Consider the following 6,412-nt stretch of genomic DNA (forward strand, 5'->3'; position numbering starts at 1 on the left):
CAGTAAGGAGTTAGGTTAAGGGAGAATGGACCTCCCACAGCCCTCTGTAATTTCATGGATAAGTTAATTATGTGTGTGACACACTAAGTGCTTTGGCTGGAATCTTTGAGTCCCAACAGAGAACCTTGGCAAGAGCTTAAGGTTCCAGGGAGGGGGCTGTGTTACGTGGAAAGTGGGAGAGGGGGATCCATAGTTACAATGTAATAAGACCATTGTATGGACTGTGTGATTTGCATAGCATGGATTTACTCTTGTAAACAGGTACCTGTTAGAGTAAGTGTTTTGTTACACGTGATGCTGAAGAGGCAGCATATGTACAGGAAACCCTCCAATAGTATGGGAGTTAGGTTCCTGGAAAATGCTGTGACAGTTGAAACCGAGATTGTGGAAATCAAGGGCTAATGGGAAAACACATAAATATAAAGCATGCTAACATTGAAATAAACATGGAAATACCATAAATACAGTATAAATGAAACAAAAACACAAGACTTTTACCTTTTTAATTTATTCCAAAACAGCAAGGTGGGTTAAAGTAAACGTATTACATAATCATTCGTTCTGCACTCTGCCATAAATAGAAAACCCAAAACTTAGCTCGGAGATGATGATTCTGTTGGTGGGGGGAGGGTGGTGACATGAGAAAGATGTGGATGTGGAACTTGTGATGGCTGTTAGATCATTGGGAGCACGATTCGTTGCCACATCGAAGAAGGGTAAAACGATCCTTCGCCACCATTATCCAGAGTAGATTTTCCCTGCTTGGCCAGGAAGGTACGAGATGGCATCCCCTTCCAAAATAATCCCATCTCTGGTGTTCAAAACCTGCTCCAGCATAAATCCCTTCCCCTCGATTAATTCCATGAGCCATGGTTGAACTGGATCCTTCGGCCCCAGGTGCCTCGTAGAAATGTTGGTCAATCCGCAACGGTTTCTCCCGTACACCGGTCCACTCAAATTCCGAGTTGTTCCACAATTATTTTTTCCAAGCACCGGTCTACTCAAAGGCATTTTCTTCTGTTTGGTCCTCGATCCGAACATCAATTGCATTTTCTATCCTTTCAATATGATGATCACAGGCTTCAAATGAGCTTTTTGCACTTTGCGGAGTGGGAACACTTGAACGGATATTTTCCTCGCATCTACACACAGTCGATTCATTAATGCGGTCATGGCGGTGACCGACAGAAGCCGCACATTTCTTTGCACAATGTCATAACCATTTGCCTTTTGCACGATTAATTTTGTCCATCATTTTATGTTTGGGAACCATTGTTAATTGTTGTGTGTCAACTACATCTTGTCGATCTACTATTACAGGATTTCTATATGTCATTTCCTGTTCGATGACGATTCATTATAATATTTAGCTTCATTCACGTATGCTGGTCTGATGACGACAATGAACTGTGCGGGAGAAACAACAAAAGGCTCATAAGATGAGGTAAATAGGGTGTGTTTTACCTTGCAGTAAGCAAAACGATTGATTTCATTTTACCTTGTACGAAGCAAAAAACACATTTTATACAAGAAACCTAATTCATGCAAAAACGGACGAATTTGCCTAAAACAAGCCTTTTTAACAACACACTAGTTTGTTCTGCAGCGACACGTCGAGGATTGTGTCCAATAGCCAATGAGACTGATGAGGGAGCACCAACGCTCTACACAGAGTATGGTCCCAATGGAATGGAAATGGAATTGCGGCAGGGCCACAAAAAGTGGGACAAGTTCACAATTCATTTTCATACTTAGAAAATATTCAGGACGATGCCATTTGGCAGCCATTTTGATGCCGCATTTCCACAATGTAAAATCTGATATGATGTGGCATTTAGGGGTGCTTTCGGCTCCTTTTTCGAGCAAAAGGTTACAAGACTCGACAAAAAGACGCATTTTCAGAAGCATTTTGACCTCGTGGCTCCCTTTAAAAAAAAAATTTCTATACCTTGTCGAGGCTCGTGTGAGAACTAATACACAACTCACAGCAAGGGGGGCATTGAGACAAGAGGGGCGGGAGTGCGAAGGACAAGACATTGGGGAACAGAGACATTAGGAGATCTGTGGAAGGGAGAGGGATGGGGTGGGGAACATAGAGAATACAAGATGGACATTACAGGGACTTTCAGGAAGGAAAACAGGGAATTTGAAAGAGGTGGGCTTGAGTGGATTATCGGGAGTAGAAAAGATCGAGGATTTGGATGGGGGATGATAGGTCGTGGTGAACAGCTGTTTTGAAGGCCTGGAGGGAAGAATGGGATTGAATAGAGTGAGGGAGTTTATTCCAAAGGCGGGAAAAAAGAGGAATGAAAGAGTGAAGGTGAGCAGTGATTCGTGATTTCTCGAGGAACTCCATCCTGGACAAGAGGAGGGGATGAAAGAACTCCATTTAGGGCCACATGTTGACTGCAACAGGAGAGGAAGTCTGTGAGCCATGAGTGGGAGATGGCCTTGGATACGAAAGGAAGAGAGTTTGGTGAGCAGGGCAGGGTGCCAGACGGTGTCAAAAGCACGTGATATGTCCAGGGATACGGCTCGGATTTCATGTCTGGCATTGATCATTTTCGTGCTTTCATTCCGAACCCAAAAGCCTGGTGTTGGCTAAATGGTTAGGGTGGTGGGCTTGGGATCTGACGATCCTGAGTACAAATCCCAGTCAGTAGTTGAATTAATACCAGGTGGGGTTGACTGTCATCCTTCCGAGGTCGGCAAAATGAGTGCCTTGCTGGCATCCTGTGTCGGAGTGGCGACCCGTCCAGTATTGCATCTAATAGCCAAGGAGACTGCTTCGGCAGCACCAATGCCCTGAAGAGTATGGTCCCAATGGATGGCATAGATGGACGCCGAACCCCCACATTAAACCGAACCCTAACATGACTGGCAGTGATTTATTTATATTTTTCATCACTGGAAGTAATTTTTAAAAAATATGTCCCAAAGTGATTTAAAAAAACTTCCGAAAGTGATTTTTTTCATGACAGGAAGTGGTTATTTTGTTCCTTCCATTTCCGGAAGGGATTTTTTTCTTTTATTCATGACCAAAAGTGGTTATGATTTATTTCCCAAAGTGATTTTCCTTATACTTCCGAAAGTGATATTTTTTCATGACAGGAAGTGGATATTTTGTTTTTTTCCTATCACAGAAGTGATTTTGAAAACTTTTTCCGGAAGTGATTATTTTTTCTTATATTCATGACCGAAAGTGATGATTAATTGATTTATTTCCCAAAGTGATGTTTTTTGTACTTCCCAAAGTGATTTTTTGTCATGACAGGAAGTGGTTATTTTTTTTTACATTCCCGGAAATGATTTTTTAAACATTTTTAAGGAAGTTTTGTTTTCTTTTATTCATGACCGGAGGCGATTATTTATTTATTTCCCAAAGTGATTTTTTTATACTTCCGAAAGTGATTTTTTTTTCACTAAAAGAAGTGGTTATTTTGTTTTTTACATGACCGGAACTGATTATTTCTTTCCCAAAGTGATTTTTTAAATATACTTCCGAAAGTGATTTTTTGTGACAGGAAGTGGTTATTTTGTTTTTTACATTACGTGAAGTGATTTTAAAACTTTTTCTGGGAGTTTTTTTATTTTATTCATGATCGGAAGTGATTGTATATTTATTTATTCCCCAGAGCGATTTTCCTTATACTTCTGAAAGTATTTTTTTTTCATGACAGGAAGTGGTTATTTTGTTTTTTACATAACCGGAAGTGATTTTTTCTACTTCCGAAAGTGATTTTTTTTCATGACAGGAAGTAGTTATTTTGTTTTTTACATTTCCAGAAGTCATTTTAAAACTTTTCCAGAAGTTTTTTTTCTTTTATTCATGACATGAAGTGATTATTTGTTTATTTAGTCATTTATGTATTTATTTCCCAAAGTGATTTTTGTTATGACAGGAAGGGGTTATTTTGTTTTTTACTTTCCCAGAAGTGATTTTAAAAACTTTTTGCGGAAGTGATTTTTTTCTTATACTCATGACCGAAAGTGATTATTAATTGATTTATTTCCCAAAGTGATGTTTTTTTATACTTCCGAAAGTGATTTTCTTTCGTGACAGGATGTGGTTGTTTTGTTTTTTACATGACCGAAGTGATTATTTATCTCCCAAAGTGATTTTTTGTGACAGGAAGTGGTTATTTTGTTTTTTACATTACGTGAAGTGATTTTAAAACTTTTTCTGGGAGTTTTTTTATTTTATTCATGATCGGAAGTGATTGTATATTTATTTATTCCCCAGAGCGATTTTCCTTATACTTCCAAAAGTATTTTTTTTTCATGACAGGAAGTGGTTATTTTGTTTTTTACATAACCGGAAGTGATTTTTTCTACTTCCGAAAGTGATTTTTTTTCATGACAGGAAGTAGTTATTTTGTTTTTTACATTTCCAGAAGTCATTTTAAAACTTTTCCAGAAGTTTTTTTTCTTTTATTCATGACATGAAGTGATTATTTGTTTATTTAGTCATTTATGTATTTATTTCCCAAAGTGATTTTTGTTATGACAGGAAGGGGTTATTTTGTTTTTTACTTTCCCAGAAGTGATTTTAAAAACTTTTTGCGGAAGTGATTTTTTTCTTATACTCATGACCGAAAGTGATTATTAATTGATTTATTTCCCAAAGTGATTTTTTTATACTTCCGAAAGTGATTTTTTTCATGACAGGAAGTGGTAATTTTGTTTTTTTACATTTCCGGAAGTCATTTTAAAACTTTTTCCGGAAGTTTTTTTTTTCTTTTATTCATGACCGTAAGTGCTTGTTTATTTCCCAAAGTGATTTTTTTATACTTCCGAAAGTGATTTATTTCATGAGAGGAAGTGGTTATTTTGTTTTTTACATTTTCAGAAGTCATTTTAAAACTTTTTCCAGTTTTTTTTGTTTTATTCATGACCGAAATTGATTATTTGTTTATTTATGTATTTATTTCCCAAAGTGATTTTTGTTATGACAGGAAGTGGTTATTTTGTGTTTTACTTTCCAAGAAGTAATTTTTTAAAAATTTTCCGGAAGTGATTTTTTCCTTATATTCATTACCGAAAGTGATTATCAATTGATTTATTTATTTCACAAAGTGATGTTTTGTTATACTTCCGAAAGTGATTTTTTTCATGACTGGAAGTGATTATTTATTTACTTATTTATTTATTTCCCAAAATGATTTTTTTTTCATGACAGGAAGTGGTTATTTTGTTTTTTACATTACCGGAAGTGATTTTAAAACTTTCTTCCCTGGAAGTTTTTGTTTTCTTTTATTCATGACCAGAAGTGATTATATATTCATTTACTTATTTATTTCCCAAAGTGATTTTTTTGACAGGAAGTGGTTTTGTTTTTCACATTACCGGAAGTGATTTTAAAACTTTTCTGGAAGTTTTTTTTTCTTTTATTCATGACCGGAAGTGATTATATATTCATTTACTTATTTATTTCCCTAAGCGATTTTTTTTCCTTCCGAAAGTGTTTTTTTTACGACAGGAAGTGGTTATTTTGTTTTTTGCATTACGGGAAGTGATTTTTAAAATTTGGAAGTTTTATTCCTTTTATTCACGACCAAAAGTGGTTATGTTTTATACTTCCAAAAGTGATTTTTTTTCATGGCAAGAAGTGGTTATTTTGTTTTTTACATGACCGGACGCAAGTGATGATTTATTTCCCAAAGTGAATTTTTATATACTTCCGAAAGTGATTTTTTTTCATGAGAGGAAGTGGTTATTTTGTTTTTTACATTTCCAGAAGTCATTTTAAAACTTTTTCCAGAAGTTTTTTCTGTTTTATTCATGACCGAAAGTGATTATTTGTTTATTTATGTATTTATTTCCCAAAGTGATTTTTGTTATGACAGGAAATGGTTATTTTGTGTTTTACTTTCCCAGAAGTAATTTTTAAAAATTTTTCCGGAAGTGATTTTTTCCTTATATTCATGACCGAAAGTGATTATTAATTGATTTATTTATTTCACAAAGTGATGTTTTGTTATACTTCCGAAAGTGATTTTTTTCATGACTGGAAGTGATTATTTATTTACTTATTTATTCATTTCCCAAAATGATTTTTTTCATGAGAGGAAGTGGTTATTTTGTTTTTTACATGACCGGAAGTGGTTTTAAAACTTTCTTCCGGAAGTTTTTGTTTTATTTTATTCATGACCAGAAGTGATTCTTTTTATATTTACTTACTTTTTTATTTATTTCCTAAAGTGATTTTTTCATGACAGGAAGTGGTTTTGTTTTTCACAGTACCGGAAGTGATTTTAAAACTTTTCTGGAAGTTTTTTTTTCTTTTATTCATGACCGGAAGTGATTATATATTCATTTACTTACTTATTTCCCAAAGTGATTTTTTTTTTCCTTCCGAAAGTGTTTTTTTACGACAGGAAGTGGTTATTTTGTTTTTTGCATTACAGGAAGT

The sequence above is a fragment of the Eptatretus burgeri genome, chromosome 9, assembly GCF_056783735.1.
Source record: "Eptatretus burgeri isolate ZD-2024b chromosome 9, Ebu_testis_v1, whole genome shotgun sequence".
Classification (NCBI taxonomy): Eukaryota; Metazoa; Chordata; class Myxini; order Myxiniformes; family Myxinidae; genus Eptatretus; species Eptatretus burgeri.